Source organism: Callospermophilus lateralis, chromosome 2 (genome assembly GCF_048772815.1).
Source record: "Callospermophilus lateralis isolate mCalLat2 chromosome 2, mCalLat2.hap1, whole genome shotgun sequence".
Classification (NCBI taxonomy): Eukaryota; Metazoa; Chordata; class Mammalia; order Rodentia; family Sciuridae; genus Callospermophilus; species Callospermophilus lateralis.
In genome coordinates this window covers 203075127-203093245 of record NC_135306.1, presented here as the reverse complement: position 1 = coordinate 203093245, position 18119 = coordinate 203075127, and the positions used below count along the sequence as shown (strand labels likewise).

Below are 18119 nucleotides of genomic sequence, written 5' to 3'. Positions count from 1 at the left end.
TGGGACCAGGGCTGGCGGGCACTGGTCCTGCCGGCAGGCGGCAGGCGTGAGAAGTTACCGGGAAAAGCGGCTGGTGGCTGCGCAGCTGGGTGCTCAGCTAGGGTGGCTCTTCCTGCGCTGTCCTGGGGCGACCTCATGTGGAGTGGCTGCTGGGAGAGGCTGTGCTCCAGCCCCCCGCGCTCCCTCCACTGCAGAGCCGCTCGCTGGCCGGTCGGAGCGTTGGGCTGAGAAGCTATGAGTGGGGACTGGGGGCTGTTTCGTCCCCTCCGACTCCACAGCTCCCATGAAGCGGCTGGAAGAGGCTGTGGAGCCGCGGTCGCTGCTCTGGGACGCCGCCACCTTCCAGGCGTTTAGGTCACCCGTGTCCTCACAAGCCCTCCTTTTCTGCGTGCTTCCCGAGTCCTCTGGCCCAGGAGCGCCCATGGGAGGAGTTGGCCTTGGAGAGAAGGACCCGTCTCTAGGGGCCATGTGGAGAGAGCCTGCGCCGCTCCTCCCAAGGGCAAAGACCTACCTCCTGCTTTTCTAGCTGCCTGCATCGGGGACTCCGGAGTGGGGAAGCCCCGTGCCCTTTTTTCCTTCTTCTGTGATGACTTCTTACCACCTTTATGGCCTAGACTTTAAGATCAAACCCGTTGAATCACAAGGTAAGAAGGTCAAGCAGCAGAGGGGACGCAGCAGGAAAGGAGGAGTAAGTGACATCGCCAATGGGAGGAGTTTTGCAAACACCAGGAGGTGGCTTGGAAACGTAGATGGCAGGCCAGTGAAGAGCCGGCAGAGTGTTGCTAGGAAACAAATTGGGAGAAATAGAGTCTGATGTCCCTTTTCAGAATATAGTATTTAGCCTTAATTGGGATGTCAGATCCAATGATCGTCATTTTAACTATCGTCCTTCCCTTTGCCCGCCCCATTTTTAAAATTAGACAATCACAAAGACTGTAACCCGGGGCTCCTCCTATCAGATCAAGGGGGCGGTGCTTGCTGCGTTAGGGGTTAAAAACCCGCGGACTGCCTGCGCAGTGTGCTTACGGGCCCTCCAGGTTCGGAAGCGCACGGTTCAGCAGAAGTAATAGTTGGCCTTGAGGACCTACTTCCCAGCGCACTCGTTTGATTCCTTGCCCCTGGGTATTTCTAATAAAGGGTGCTGAGAAAGATAAGAGTTGTACTTAAAGGAGTACAGATGGCAAAGGAGCCTGGTATTAGATTTTTTTTTTTTTTTTGGAGACTATTAGAAACGCGAATATAAATATTGAAAAGCATTCTTTACCTTAGCTGAAGAGATCTGTCTAAAGGCCGCAGTAAAAGAGCACAATAGTGAAAATGTAGATCCTCAGCAGAGGAGGTGTGACAGGTGCAAGAGCAAAGGTTGCCCAGCCTTCTCCTGCTCCCCCTGTTGCTGCTTGCCACCCCTTTCTTTTCTTGCTACAAAATTAACCACTCTGTCCATTTGAAACTCTGTTAAACAGACATTTTTGTTCCCAGCATAACTATTCAATCTACCTATTTTATTTGTTCTTCCATGTGTGACTGCTTGCTGACTTTAGTATAATTTTCTTCAAAAAATGAATAGAAAAGCCATGTGTATGACCTCATTTTTAAATGTCCTTGCTCAGCCCACCACTGCATTTCAGCTGTATCATTGTCCAGTTCTTACCAACATCCAAACCTGTGTAGGTAAATGGATGGAACTAGAGACTATCATGCTAAGTGAAATAAGCCAGTCCACCAAAGTCAAAGGTCAAATGCTTTCTCTGATATGTGGAAGCTAATCCAAAATGTAGGGGGACAGGTTAAAAAAAAAAAAAAGAATAGAAGAAGGACCAGAGGAGAAGACAAAGGGGAATGAAAGAAAGGAAAGAGTAGGGAAAGACAGTGGAATGAATTTGACCTAACTTTCTTATGTACATATATGAATATACCACAGTGAATCTCACCATCATGTACATCCACAAGACACACTAATTAAAAAAACCAAGCAAACAAAAACTAGGGCTGGGGCTGTAGCTCCGTGGTACAGCACTTGCCTAGCATGTGTGAGGCATTGGGTTTGATCCTCAGCACCGCATATAAATAAATAACTAAAATAAAGGTATAAAAAAGCCAACATTATTAAAAAAAAGATCAATAGAGTAGAGGGAAGGGAACGGGGTGGGAGGAAAGGAAGGGAAGGGGAAATACTGGGGACTGAATTAGAACAAGTTACATTCCCTGCTTTTATAATTGTGTCATAGTATAGTCTATTGTTATATGTAACTTAAAAAATTGAAAAAAAAAACCCTATGTAGCAAGGAACATGGGGTTGGATTCTTTGGACACAAGGTGAGTGCAAAGTAACAGGATTTATTTGAGTAATAGAAAGAAAGAGGAGCTCTCAAAGGATGAGGGGTCCCAAGAGAGGGTACCGGAGATGGCTGTTGTCTAGGGGTTTATACGAATCTTCAGGGTTAAGAAAGCTAGTTCCATACCCAATCCTGGGTAAGGTGCTCAGAGTTTGTGAGCTCTTCATGCACTTTTTAGTCCAATCAAGTTACCATGCCCCCCCCCTTTTGGTGGGAGTTTAGGTACCAGGCAATGGATGTGTCATTATCAGTTTTTCTGCTTACATGGGAGTCAGCTTGACCTTGAAATGGCCTAGCTTGGGTCTGTAGTTTCTCAGCCCTGCTACACAGGAACCTGATCTTGAAGGAGCCCAAGTTTCTGCCTAGCCCAGGGATAATGTGCTTGAGTCCCTATAATCTATGGATGTGTGATAGCAAAAGCCCAAAGCCAGGAAAACACTCATTTTTGCCTCAACTATGTAAATGGGGCCAGTTTTGTCCTGTGCCTTATGTGGAAAGGAACTCTTTGGGTTTTCCATTTTTGTTCTGTTGGAAGCATGTGCAGGAGAAGTCATCCAAACATAAACCATAAAAATGTGTGAGGTTGGTTTGACTGTAATTTTCACAGTAGTTAATAGAAGAAAAAGGGTAATGTGGAAATGGTGACTTTGGTTTGCTGAGTCCTATCTTCCGTGGCCTTGATATTGAAAACTTTACCTGCCACCAGTTCTTCTCCTTGGCCACTTTTTCCTTGTCTGTCGTCTTCCTGAATGCTGCTTTATTTGGTTTCCCTCCCCCACCACCTCTTGGTATGTGTGACTTAAAATTAAAGAGGCACACTAGTAGATTTGTCCAGTTTAACATAAAGCATTGCTGTAATTTGCAAAGTAAACGGAAAGATAGATTCTCACTGCCAACCATCAAATGTCACTTAATTGCTGTCTTCCCTTCATATACTTTCTCCTCTAAAACCTCTGTCCCAGATTCCTTCACTGCCTGTTTGACTTTTTATTTTTGGTACCAGAGATAAAATGCAGGGGCACTTAATCCCTGAGCCACAGGGTTCTCACTAAGTTACTTAGGGCTTCGCTAAGTTGTTGAGGCTGGTTTTGAACTTAGGATCCTCCTGCCTCAGCCTCCTGAGGCACTGGGATTACAGGTGTGTTTCACCGAGCTTGGTGCCTGTTTACTTCTGTGTACCTCTTCTGCACTTTGTTCTCTTCCTGCCGATCCATTTCTATGAAATGCAAGCGTTAACAGCATGCACTAGTGTTGGAAGGTGTTATGGTTTGTCTTTCTCATTAGGTATAGATCCTGTCCACTCTCCTACAATCACTCTCTTAATCTAAAGATGCACTAGTCTCCATTTGGGCAACTCCTCTGGCAGTTTGCTAACCAGTAAAGATTATTTTTTTAAGGCAGGTAAGAGGAGTGGGTTTTATAAACATGTTTGCCAAATGTAGTGAGATTTGTCCTCTAAAGGACAAGTTTTCTGTGTTAAGTTGTCTTTACCTTAAGATTTAGAAATACTTTAAAGTTCTGGTAGCCTGAGTCTGTTGCCACCCACTGAGATAAATCAAGCTGAGTCATCGTGGCTCACACATAGAAATATTTGGCAAATAATGATACCCAACGCACTGTAGAATCTGAATGAGTTCATGTTAGCCAGGGCCCCAAAACCTCACCCTTAGTTATAGTGAAAGCACATTTCTGATCAATTTTCACGGAACACATAGGGATTAATTAAACAGGCGATCATTAAGGAGGCACTGGGCTGTTGTCCATCCTGTCCTGGAAGCCAAATGAAGATATGTCCTCTTGCCTTTTGGGCGCTGTGTCCATGCCTTGCATGAAAGCTCCACTCCAGGCAGGCTTCCCTTGCTCATATGTCAGCATTGGGCAACTTGAAATTCAACCCAGAGGCTGACCACAACAGGTGCACTCAGGTGCCACCCCTTAAGACACAGGCTCAGGCCCCTCTCTCCCATTCTGTTTCTGCAGGGGTGGGGAGGTATTATGGTTTAGACATGGAGTGACCCCTGAGCCTCATGGGTTGAAGGCTTGGCCCTTAATGTGGCAGTGTTCAGAGGTGGAGCTTTTGGGAAGTGGCTGGATCATGAGGACTCTGTCCTTATCAGTGGATTAATCCATTGATAGCTGAATGGACTACTGGGAAGCCGTGGAAGCAGCAGGAGGTGGCACCTAATTTAGGGAAGCGGGCATGGGGAGCATGCCCTAGAAGGGTATTTCTTGTCCTCAGCCCCTTCCAGTTTGCTCTCTCTCTTTCTCCATCCTGGCTGCCACGAGCTGAGCAGCTTCCCTCCACCATGCCTTCTGCTCTGATTCTGTGGCTCAGCTTAGGCCCAAAGCAATGAAATCAGTTGGTCCTGGACTAAAACCTCTGACACTATGATCCAAAATGTATCTTTCTTCCAGTTGTTTTTCTCAGTTATTTGTCACCAAATTGAAAAGCTGACGAATCCATAAAACCGGCAGCTGTAGCTGTGATTATGCCATGGCCATGTGGTTCAGAACCTCTGGAACTACTTTGCAGACCTTTGGAAAAGTTTGAAGATGCAGGCTAAAGACCTTAGATTGTTGTAAACCGAGCTTAATGGGCTATTTTGATGTGATCTCAAGAGACCTGAATGCCAACAGGAATGTAAATAATAAGACTGTGCTCCTCAGGTTTCAGGTGGGAATGAAGACTCTACTGGAAATTCGACTCAAGGTCCCATGAGTTACATTCTGGCACAAAATTTGAGACTTTTACTGAGACTTCATTTAAAAGTGATGGACTAATTTCAAGGCAGTACAGGGGAAATTTCAAGGCAATACAGCCTTCAGACTGTGACATGGGTATACCCGGTGGCAAAAAACCGAAATGTTTGAGATATTTGCAGTTCGGCCAGAAAAGTGCATGTAAAAAATCATGGCCAAGGAAGATCTGATTACTGAAGAGATTAACACTATTGCACCCAGATAATAGGAAAGATGCCTTGAGGGCATCTCAGGAATCCTGAAGAGCCTACCCATCCAGCTCAAAGGTGTAAAAGCACAAACTCATTTGAAAGACTTTGCTTTAGGAAGAGAGTTCATGGTACACTGCTCCCACAGGGCTACCTTGGAAGTTGTTTTCCCGGGATTCATTTCACCATGATCAGCCATCCAGGAATTCAGAGGTTTCTGCAGCCATGGTCTAAGGGCCCCAGCTACTGCTCCTGCTGGTGGCAAGTGTTGGCACCTTCAATGTGGCACCCATTTTGCAGGCATGAAGAATTTTAGGGTAACGGAGGCTTCCACCCAGATTTGAAAGGAAAGTTTGGGAGGTTTGCCAGTGGAAAGAGGGATATGTGGAGTTGTGGAAGTGAAGTTGACGCTGCAACAGAGACCACAGGACGCTGTATATGCCAGAAATGTGGAACATCTGCAGGCAGTGGGCAGAGTCAGTCCCAGAGAGAGGCCATGTTGGCTGCAGTAGAAGCCAAGTCTCTTGGAATTCACATCTCTCTTGGTGCTACCAATGCTGGTCACGGAGCTATAGAATTTAATGTTTGCCTTACAGAGTTTCAATCTTTCTTTGGTAACATCTCTTCTTTTTAGAGCCCTATTCTTACACAGAGTGCTGATAGACCCAACCTGATCTTTTCTTAAAATTGGGAGCCATCTCGCCACAAAGCCATGAAAAGATAATTTCGGCTTTACTAAAAATTACTGCAAATTCTGAACCTGCTTGGAATGCTTGCCTGTGCCTTGAACTCACCCATGCCTGGCTCTCTGACCAGATAGCAGCCCTCTCTGAAACTTTAGTGACGCCTCACAAATCTTGGCCTTCCCGGGCCAGATAACAACCCCTTCTGAGGCTCTAATGACCTTCATAAATTCTGATATCGAGGTCAGCAAAAATGTAAACATGATTAGTGTTATGCTCGTCAGAGTTTTGTTATCTGTAACTCCCCTTTGTATAACTTTCTGGGCTATAAAGCTGGGCTGCAGGAAAGCTGCTGCTGCTGTCTTATTCCCACGGTTTTGGGTGGGAGAGGCAGCCCAGCCGGTGGAAATAATAAGCTTGCTTTAATTTGATTTTAATTGGAGTCAGTGGTCTTTTCTTGCATCCTGGTCTAACAGTGCCATTCTATGTTGGAAGTATATAACTTTCTTTTTGATTTTATAGGGGGTCACAGTTATGAGTTTGCCTTTGGTCTCAGAGGAGACTTTGGACTTGGACTTTTGAATAGTGCTGGAGTATATACTGTTCAGTATTTGGTGACACTTGGAAATGAAATGAATACATTATGCATTGTTAGATGAATATGAGCCTTTCAGGGACAGGGGAAGAACCTTCTAATTTGGATATGAAGTGTCACCAAAAGATTCATGGGTTAAAAGCTTGGTTCCCAATGCATCAATATTTAGAGGTGGAACTTTTGGGAAGTGATTGGATCATGAGGCCTTTTGACTTCATCAATGAATTTTAATCCATTGATAATTGAATGGACTTCTGGAAGGTGGTGGAAATAGTAGAATGTGGGATCTAATAGAAGGAAGTAGGTTACTGGGGGCATAATCTGGAAGGCTATTTAGGATTTTCTTGTCCCTCTCTGTGCACTCATCTCTCTCTCTCTTCTCATGGCCCTCAGCTGACAGATTTACTCTCCACAATGTTCAGCCTCACTTCAGGTCAAAAGCAACGGGGTAAACTGACCAATGACTAGACATCTGAAACCAGGAGCCAAAATAAATCTTCCCTACCTAAATTATTTTCTTCAGGTATTTGTCACAGCAATAACGATGACACAGGTCTCTAAAATATTTTATGTAGGGCATGATGTAACGTGGGGCATGTTGCATTAGAAAAGAGGAAACCTAACTTGCTGGCTGCTACCTGCTTCCCAGTCCTGGGGCCACAGGTGGCTAAGATAGCGCCTGGCGATTAGCCAGAAGGCATTGCCGTGGGTTGTGATGAAGAATCGGACCACCTCTAGGATAGGCTCAGAACCCTTCTGCCTTCACGGACAGCTCCCATTACTGCCTGTGGGATGGGTGTGCACGTGAACTCTCCCCACCCTGCTCACCTTTACCCTGAGTGGCTCCTGTACATTATATTAGCTGTGTGTGTTTTCTCAATAAATGAGATCCTGCTTTGACTCTTCTCCCTGGCGCCTCTGATTGTCCTCTGGCGAGGGAGGGCTGGGTATGGCGGCCAGTTGACCTTTACCTTTCATGGCCCGTCCTGGTCGGCGCGTGCTCCCCCAATCTCTCCCGCAGGTCAGGAGGGAACGGGGGCTAAAAACCCCGACAATTAAAGCCAACGCACGTCCCAATACTAACACTAAAACCATCATCACTGAGTCGTCATTTCTAGTCTCCGATTATGCTGGTTATCAAGTCCTTAATATTTCCAAGAAAAACTCATCCCCAATATTCAGTGTGCTGACTAGAAAAATATCTGGTGATCAGAGGTAAATACAGTAACCACCCTTTTCAGCACAGTGCCCCTCCTGAGGAGATTTCAGGGGGCAATTAGCCTCAATCCTTTTTATTTTTATTCTTCAGGCACTTGGGAAATGAGCACAGAGACTGAGCATGCTATCTTCTAGAAAAGTCTCAAGGAAAGAGCCTGACTGGTCCTGCCCAGAGAGAAGAACTAAAAGGGAATGTATAAAGGGGGCAACCTGTGGGTGGCAACATCTGCCCTGGGGGTAAGTGCCGCAGTCCGGCTGCAGCAAAATAAGGGGTGGGGTGGGGTGGGGGGGTGAGGGGTGGGGTGACGAGCAACTTGTGTAGATTGGTACAGCAGGAGTGGGAGCCCTTTATTGTAGGACAGGAGGGGTACATATACATTCCACACAGCTTATCTTAATTAACATAAACTAGATACAGCAGTCAACCCATCAGGAATCTCCACACTTAATGGCTCGCTGGCGTTACTTCACAAACCACTCCCTCTGCAAAATGCCAGGCGCCATCCTGACTTGTTTACAGACCCTAACAGGTAAGAGGAGACGCTGAGGGGACCCCCCACCTCTGACCTCTTGCTTCCTCTCTGACCATCCCTCCTTCAGGATGGGCACAGGCCACTGTGCCTCCCTCGCCTTTGCTAAAACCCTTCAAGCCAGACTTCCCAGCTGTTGAGTAGGATGCTCCCCAAGCAGCTCATTGCCCCATATTACAGAGGAAGGAAGTCAGCCCCGAGGTCGAGCTTTCCCCCAGGTTACAAAGCTGGAAGTTGCTGGAGCCACCCAACAGCTGCTCAGTCAGTTTCTTTCCTCCTTTCTGGTTTTCAGACATCCCACAGCACAGAAGGATAAACACATTTATTGATTCTCCTTTAGCCATGAGGGAGGGCTAGCGAGAAAGGGGAGGGTCTAAGGGCTGCCATGCCGACAGCGGGGATCAGGAGATCAGAGGAGCTGGTGGGTGGTGAGGTCCGTCTGGACTGGCGTCTCCACAGTCACTTCTGGCACAAGATTTCTGTGGCTGCTTCAAGTTTTCACTGTTTCTTGGTGTCTGCTCCTCAAGGAAAAAAAAAAAAAAAATTCCTCTTCAGCTGCGCCCAGGATCCTGAATAACAGAGGGCTATTCTGTCCCCATTATGAGAAGTTCCACCTGCAAAGCAAGCAGCTCTTGTAGCATCCTCCTTTACCCTCCCAAGGACCTGGAGGTCCCAGTCATTGTCCTGCCTTCCTGAGGCCCTATTCACTGTCCTGTCTCCCAGGGGAGGGGGACCCACCTCATCTTCTTCTCTCCCTTCCCCTGGTCAGCCCAGATCACTCCGTCCTGAGGTCTCCATTTCCTGAATCATGGCCACTTCTTCGTGTTGGGCCTATCTGGGTTCATCCTGATAATGGGCCCATGGAACCCTGGTGAGTCAGTTTCCTGGATCAGGACATTTGTTCCTGATTTGGGGCAGACAGCAAGAGCATTTGTGTCTGGCTTCCTGGGTCAGAGGTCTGGGGTCAGACTGGAGCCAGTTTTCTAGTCTGGGCTGTACCTGAGCTTTACCCCTGCAAAGAGAGGACCAAGGCAGGAGCTGAGGGGAGACAGAGGAAACCTCAGACACCAGTGGTGCACTGTGCACTGCTCACGAGTGCAGCCGGGAAACTTCTGCCTCAGTTCATCTCAGTCCTAACCTCTGACTCCTCTCCACAGCTCCACCTGGATGTCCATGGGACACTTCAAGCATCCTGTCACCACACAAACTCTTGGTTTACCTCCCAGACCTTCTCTTCCTGCCATCATATCCATCCTATGAAGGCCTCCCATCCACCCCATGAGTCAGGCCTGGGGTCCTGGAGATGCCATAATGTGGCGATAAGAGGCAGCACTCCAGTTAGAAAGAGCTGGGGTTTGAATCCAGTCTTCCACTTCTTAGCAATGTGTCTAAAGGCAACAAAGTTGAAGGGCTGTGGAGGGGTAAGGAATGGCAGCTGGACACAGATCTTATGTAAAAATGTTCCCTAGCTCTTGCTGCAGATCCATGAGGCTTGAGTACCCCCCTTGCCTGAGTGCTACTTGGGAGCTCAATAAAAATGTCATGCTTCTGGGTATCCAGAAGGTTCACAGGGCTTTAGGAGCTATTTCTGGGGTGTCTCTCAGAGGTGAGGAAGCCCACACCAGAGCTGGCCAGGCCCTCTGAAGTCCTTGATCCATCCTTTCCTCTGCACATGGGAAACTGAGGCCCAGAGGGGGAGGTGACCTCCCTAAAGACCCCCTGTGGATTAGTAGCAGGTCTGGGGTTTGAGAACAGTCATCCTGACTCCCAGCCCACAGGTCTCGAAAAGAACATGTTTACATCACTCCTGGTGATTCTCCCCTCTGGCTACAAAGCCCACTCAGCCCTACCCAAGCACCCGCCCCCTCCAAAAGAGACAAATCACCCACACAGGGTCTTACCTGCTCACTGTGCGACTTGCCATATCTCAGATGGGTGACAAAGTGCTCACAGTTCCAGCCCAGAACGTTGTACCATATCTCCTTGCCAATCAGCTTCTCAGCATAACTGATGATTTTTTCTGCAGACAGTGGTTGGTACATGTCATCCAAGTAGTTGTTGATCTGATAGGAACAGCCCCGTGCCACATCCTCTAGCTGCTCCCGTTTCACCATTGCCTTGCCTCCCTGGACGGAGAAGGGGCTGGAGGAGCCACCTATAGGGTTCTTACCTGCAATCAGAGACATGCTCATTGGGAGCTGAAGAGGAAGGTGAGGCACAGAGCGATGCGCGTAAGACAAGAAAGGACAGAAGGAATCCGCTGTTGAGCTTTCGGGTTTATCATTTCACCAATGTGAGTGAAGGACCCACAGATTTTTCTGTTTTACCGTTAATAAGACATGAGAATTTCCTCAAGTCAGTGGACGCTGTGATTGTCAGTGGTGGCCACGGTATTCTACCATGAGCAAGTGCATCCTTTGTATGTCCATCTCCTCTTGCTGGTCATGTAGGTATTTGGCTATTACAAGTGATGATGATGAAGTGTTTCTTATTTGGTCATCTTTGTATGCTTGTGTGTTCAGAAGGAGAGCAAGTTGGTTTCACTAGTCACCATTTGCCAGATATGATGCTGTGCTGGTTTTTCATACCCGACTAGATTGAATCTCCTTTTTGATTTTTCAATGGAAAATATGATCTCCATTTAACAAGCACTATTGGACCCAGAGAGAAATTATCAGTTTTTTCTGGGCTAAGGAAAGTATTAGAATCAGGATGTGAAATCGCTTCTCCCAAGCCCTAGAGGTCGGGTTCCTTCCACTGGGCTGAGCTCTGACTTTAGGGAATTCTTGGTGCCAGTGTCTTCTGTCCAATGACTTGGTACAGTTCTGGGCACCTAGGATCACAGAAGAGCTCTCACAGGATGGAGTCCAAAGTCCGTCCTAAGGTGTGTCCCGATTTTTTAGAGATAGCCACTAATAAGCCTAATGGTTAGGCATGTTCCTCCCCTCCTCCCATTTCCATTTTGAGCCTGATGTTTACACTCAGAATCCTCTAAAGAAAATCCTCTTTAAAAGCTATCCACAGCCTGGGAAGCAGCCTGTGTCCCTACTCCCAAGTGCTGTCTTACCATTCCTCTAAAGTGTTATCTGGATTAATCGATTTACCATTTACCATCAATTCAGGCATTTTTATAACTTTGCTCAGGGAGGTGATCTCTTGTGAAAAGCTGATAAAATGGCAATATATTGTTCTGAGAGTGAGGCAACGATGTCCTGCACATGCAAATATGGTGAAAAAAGAATAGCCGTGGTTATGGTGGCATTGCCCTTGAGGTCAGGAGCCAGTCTGCACTTCATTTGGCAGTCTTATTCCAGCATCTGATTTTTTCTTTCACCAACTATTGTACATCTGCCTCCTGATTTCTCCTCTTAACGGGCTTTGCTACCCAGCTGCATCTACTCCAAGAGTTAAATAAGTCATCAGCAAAACTCAAGGTGGCCGATTAGAGAAAGGCTGCAGTTCCAGTTGCTCGGGAGCTCAGGATCCAGCAGTGGGAATGCCACTTCTCAGCAAGTTGGGTGAAAGAAGGAATTCACTGGAATTGACTCCCAGACAGTCGGAGCCTCTTAGAGACCCAGAAATTCAGGTGCATTGAACAAAGGACGAGAACGAGTACAGTGGAGCCAAGCTGGTTGTGGAAGTGGTAGCAGAACTGGGTCTCTGCAGAGGAGAGGGACAACACAGAGAGAGAGACACAGGGGACACATCCAGCACCTGTGGAACGGAATAGCAGTCTGACCTGGTGTTGGAAATGTGCTCTGTTTCTCAACTGGCAAATGGACAACGGAGGCGGAGAGCCCTCCCGAGGCGGCCGCTTGGCAACTTGCTAAGGATCCTGGGAGATGCTAGCAATATCCCTGCTGACCTGGCAGGAGCCTGCTGGGTGGCCCAGGGTGTACTAGCAGAATGTGACTAAGGCAGACACCGAGAAGGTTGTACTCGGGGGATTCGCGCAGAGATACGAAAAGGACTGCAAAGGACTGCAACTTGCTTTCCCTCCGAGTGACCAGAGGAAGAGGCTTGGGAAACAGAATAGGTGGGTGATTGCACTCAGGGACCGAGCCTGGGAAGGCCACATTCATGGGTGTGCAGACCTTGGAGGGTTTCTTCCCCACTCCACTAGGAGAATTCTCCGGAAGCCCCAGCCGCGATCAGCATCTGCCCAGCTCTCCACAGCAAAGACCACCAACAAAGCCACAAAGCTGGGTTAGAGCTGAACCCCAGTCACTGCAGCTTCCCCTCTAGCGCTCTGCAGCGCCCCACCCTGCGAGTGCGAGGATCTGGTCTGCGGGACAAGCTCCAATCATGGGTCCTTTCCCCTCCATCCTGCCCCCTACTGGTGAGAAGGGAAGCTGAGCGCTGCTTCAGCAGCCGCAGTGGAGGCCGCTCCAGCAGGCAGCTCAGCGAGAAGCACAAAAAGAGGAGTTCCCAGCCCCTCCTCTCTCTCCAAGGGGTCAGTACACCCACAAGAAATGCAAAGAAGGGCAATTGTGTGTAGTCAGGGGACACCATCCTTGCTGACAGTTTGACCACTCATTCTATTTTTCCCTTCTCTTCTCTGTGTGTGTGTGTGTGTGTGTGTGTGTGTGTGTGTGTGTGTGGTGTTGTGTGTTATGCTGATTGGTTCATGGATAAACACACACAAATATACTTGTTTCTTTTTTTCTCGTTTTTAACATTTTTTTGTTTGTAATTTTTCTTTGTGTTTTGAGATTTGGGGGTTTTTGTTTGTTTTGGGTTTTTTTAAAAATTGTTTTCCTTTCCTTGCTTTCATCTTCCTCTAATAGCCAAGTTCTCTTCCTCTCTATTTTGTTTTCTTCTTTTCATTTCTCCTCTTCCTCCTTTATCGCCATCACTTGCTGCGTCTCTTTTGCTGTCCCTGTTCACATTTTGAATATTCTAGATTTCTTCTGCCTCCCTCTCGTATTTCTTTTCTCTTAATGACCTGTATTTACCATCCTTTAGAACTATTGGGTTTTTTTTGGCGGGGTGGGTGTACTGGGGATTGAACTCAGGGGCACTGGACCACCGAGCCACATCCCCAATTCTATTTTGTATTTTATTTAGAGACAGAGTCTCACTGAGTTGCTTACGCCCCACAGTTGCTGAGGCTGGCTCTGAACTCACGATCCTCCTGCCTCAGCCTCCTGAGCTGCAGGGATTACAGGCGTGCACCATCACACCCAGGGAACTATTGGGTTTATTTAATCCCTCCCCCCACCACTCCTGTCGTGATTTTTGGTTCTGTGGATGGGGTGGTGGACGCCTGCTCTTTGTTTAATGTCAGATCTAGTTCATGGCTGCTCCTTGTTGTCGCTCTTGGCAACGGCTCACCCTGCTCTTTCGGTTTCCGGGTAATTGCTGTTGTGGCTGGCATAGTAAGCACTAGGTATCTATTCAGTTATTTTAATGCTGTATGTTGTTCACTGTTTGCTGTTGTTTGTTTCTGCCTTTTCTGTGAGGCGCTGGGACACTATGGGGACAGTACGAAACCCAAAACCCAGCGAAGAGATGATGCACATAAAATAACCAAGTGCAAGTTTCAGTGATACTTTAATATAAGGAAGAGGTGAACAAAAACCCCAAGCCAGGCCCCAAGGAGGAATGTCTGGTGGGGGGGCTCTCTGTTCCCTCTCATGGACGTCCACTCCTCAGCAAAACAGAAATAGCACAGACACTGTGGACACCACCTACAAGGGGCTCCAGACTACACCACTCCTTTGTCCCTGTAGGGTGCACCCACCTACCCTGCTGTACACGACACAATTGCTAGATCTACAAGAAGGACCCCACTCTTGTGACACCTACCAGGAAAGTGGGACCCTCTGGCTCTGACTCAACGCACACGTCAAAGTATACTAATCATCGCCAGAGGAATAGTAGGGAAGCCATACTACAAAACCCATTTGGAAATATGTTGAAAAATCCACAAAACCCAACCCCGATATTCCGGAATACTTTGCCAAGAGAAGACTGTGTGTGTCTCCACAGATGCACAAAATTCAACATTAAGAGACCAACATTAAGATAGACATGAGAATACATGAAATTTGAAAAAAAAAACACCCCAACATGATGATATCTCCTAAAGTTCATGATTCACCAGCAACTGACTCTAACGTTGTTGAAGTAGATGAAATACGAGACAAAGAATTAAAAAGGATGGTTATAAAAATGAATCAATGAATCCCAAGAGGACGCAGAAAAACAACTAAATGAGTTAAGGAAGTCAATGCAGGATATGAATGAGAAGTACAGTAAAGAAATAGAGATACTGAAAAAAAGCCAAGTAGAAACCTTGGAAATGAAAGACACAATGCATCAAACAAAACATCCAGGTGAAAGTTTCTAATAGAGTAGACCACACAGAGGACAGGCTCTCAGCTGGGCCATTCAGGCAGTATTGGAGACAATAAATAACAACCAACAGCCTGATTAGGAGAACTCGGCAACATTAAAAGACCAAATTTATGAGTCATTGAAACTAAAGAGGTCCTGGAGATAGAGGCTAATGGCATTAAGACACTTTTCAGTGAAATAAATAATAGCAGAAATGTTTCCAAACCTTAGGAATAAGATAGACATGTAGATGCAGAATCATTCAGAACTGCAAATAGACAGAATCAAAAAAGAACCTCTCCATGACACATTATAATTAAAATGCTTAACATACAGAGAAAGGATACAATTTGAAAAGCTTCTAGAGAAGAATGTGAGGTCACATTCAGAGGTGAGGTAATTAGAATTACCTCTTGTTTCTTCTAGACAAGTATGACCTGTCAAAATTGAATCAAGAAGAAAACTTAAACAGATCAATAACAAGCAATGAAACAATAGCTAAGCTATGGAACCAACCTAGGTGCCCTTCAACAGATGTATGAATAAAGAAAATGTGGTATGCATATATAATGGAATATTAATTTGCCATAAAGAAGAATGAAATTATGGCATTTGCCAGTAAATAAATGGAACTGGAGACTATCGTGCTAAGTAAAATAAGCCAATCCCTCAAAATCAAAGGCCAAATGTTCTCTTTAATATGTGGATGATGACTCATAAGAGGAGGAGGGAGGGAGGGAGGGAGGAGTGAAGGGTCACAGGACTGGATGGGGGGAGTGGAAAAGAGGGAGAGAGTGGGAATGGGAAAGACAGTATAATGAATTGGACATAACTTTCTTATGTTCATACATGAATACATGACCAGTGTAACTCAACATCATGTATAACCACAATAATGGGAACGTTATACTCCATGTATGTATGGTAGGTCAAAATACATTCTACTGTTATGTATAATTCAAAATAACAAATTAAAAAATAATAACAAGCAATGAATTAGAAGTAGTAATAAAAAGTCTTTCATCATAGAAAAGTCCAGGATCACTTGGATTCTCAGCTGAATAGCAGACCTTTAAAGAAGAACAAATGTTAATACTTCTGAAATTATCCCATGGCATAGAAAGGGGTGGAACACTTCCAAAGTCATTCTACGTAACCAGTATCACCCCAATGCCAAAACCAGATAAGGCACATCAAAGGAAGAAAACTATAGGCCAATATTCCTAAAAGATTTAGATCCAAAAATCTTTGATAAAATATTAGCAAACCACATTCCAAAACGCATGAAGAAGATTGTATACCATAATCAAGTTGAGTCATCCAGAGATGCAAGGATGTTTGAACATATGCAAATGAACAAATTAATTCATGACACAAATAGAATTAAGGGCAAAAATCACAGAGCCATCTTTATAGATACAGAGAACCTTTGACAAAATTTATCACCCATTCATGATAAAAACACTGGGATGAGTAGGAATTGAAGGGCCTTACCCTGAATCATAAAGGAATAAGATAGACAAAACCAAAGCCCAGCATCGTAATAAATGGGGTAAAACTGAAAATGTTTCCTTTAAAATCTGGAACAAATCAGGGATGTCTGCTCTTACCACCTCTACTCAACATGGTACTAGTGCTAATTGCCACAGCAATTAGGCAAGAAAAGGAAATAAAAGGGAGAAAAATAGGAAAGGAAAAAGTCAAATTATCACTGTTTGCAGATGACATAATCCTATACTTAGAAAACCCATTTCACTGAAGGAGCCAACGGCCCCTTTCCCTGTTCTGGCAGGACCGAGGGAATCCACTGCACCTACCCCACGGGACATACACATGCATAATCTCGCCTAGCATTCCCCTGGAATGGGTGTCCCCACTCCCATTTCCCTTGCTCATCTGTCTTTCAGTGGTTCTCATTGTGTTACTCCCAGGTATTCTGGAAATTGCATTTCAACTGGACTTACTTGGGGTAGTCAGATGGACCACATAACCATTTCCAACATAGACGACCCAGTGCTGATAGCCGAACCGAAAAATCTCAATCAAATCTCCAGGTTTGGGCTGAAAGAGAAAAGCCAGAGAAAGTCAGACAGGCTTCCAGGCACCCGGGGAACCTTCCACTGGGGAGCAGAGGCTCAGCCAGGGGGCTCCTCCTTGCTCATGTTCGTCACCTGGTGAGAACGTGTGGAGGAAAGAGCGCTGTGTCCCTCGGGATCCACAGCCCCACTGCCACTTTGTAGGGCTCCCTCCCCTCCATGGGGGACCTTCAGTGTGGAAGCCTGGAACATGACCTTGTGGAATGGGAGAGGGAGGCTTGTCTGGGTGGGTGTCAAGTGTGTGTGCACTGAGGATGCAGATGTGCACGCGCAGGTGTGTTGTACCTGTGCTCCTAAGAGTGCTGATGTACTGTTAGACGCACCAGCGCCCTTGCTGATGTGGGAGGAATACTGCAAAGGTGAGGCTCAAGCAAGCTCTCTGTCCTTTGCAGGTGGACTCTCAGGCCCTCATCCGTCCTCCTGTCCTGTGCTCCTGCATGACAATATCAGGCACCTCATCCTCCCTCCAACCTGACACCTATCCCTCAGATGCCACCTGTGAGATGAAAGTACCAACAGCCTCATGGGTTTGGAGCCTTACAGTGGGGTCTTATGGGGCCATTTGACTCCCAGCACTGAGGGGTGGTCTCCAGGCAAGGAGAAGGCCTCTCAGCCTAGAGTAACTGTGATCCCACATCCTCCCCTCTCCCTGCCAGGACCAGGCTGGGCCACAGCTCCCTCTACCCAGGGAGGGCAAAGAATCCCACTGAACAGATGAGGAAACTGAGGAACAGAGAGGGCCTTGCCCAAGATCATCAGCGGGAAGACTGTGCCCTTCTCTACCTTCCCTGTCTGCTTCCCCCGTGGTCCTGACTCCCCTCTGCCTTCCTCACGTCCTCCTCCCTCTCTCCGCCCACCCTCACCACCTTGGGCACTGCAGCTTCAAAATTTGAGAGAATTTCAGCTTTTCTCCCACTTGGAGCCTGTCGTCAGTGGATGACAAACCCCCCTCCATCCGCGAACCCGGACTGTCCATTCAGAGATGAGGGGTCAACTTTGCCCTCTTTTTCATGCCAATATAAAGTCACAAGGTCCATCCAGTGCAGACTCCAGAAGTTTCTTCTGATTCATTTCCACACCCAACTCCTATTCCAGCCTCTGTGACCTCTCACCCCAGCCTTCTGACTGGCCTCCCCATCTCCTGTCCCTGTCATTACACATCCAGTCCCAAGAACCACAGGGGCCTGCCGGTGGGCACGGCTGGTCATGAACTTCCTCTCACGTCAGGGTACCTGATGCCCACTGCAGGCAGCCTGCAGGCCTTCCTGAAGGGCACTCCCTCACCATCCTCCCCTCCCCTTGGCTCTGCCCAGCCCCAGGACCACTGGGTGACTTGTCTCCCCTTCATCACAGCACCCGCTCCGGCCTCTGCTG

At 46.9% G+C, this 18119-nt stretch overlaps 1 long non-coding RNA gene across 2 annotated transcripts; it reads left to right on the top strand.

Annotated features, from left to right (window-relative positions):
• The first annotated feature begins 125 nt into the window (after positions 1–125).
• Positions 126–17874, top strand: LOC143392971 (uncharacterized). Of its 2 annotated transcripts, none has more exons than XR_013090433.2 (3): positions 126–644; positions 7872–8017; positions 17138–17874. It is a non-coding gene; the product is annotated as an uncharacterized LOC143392971 (long non-coding RNA). The 2 variants fall into 2 exon arrangements; XR_013090432.2 differs by lacking the exon at positions 17138–17874 and adding an exon at positions 9468–10791 and having other exon boundaries at positions 127–644.
• The last annotated feature ends 245 nt before the right edge of the window (positions 17875–18119 follow it).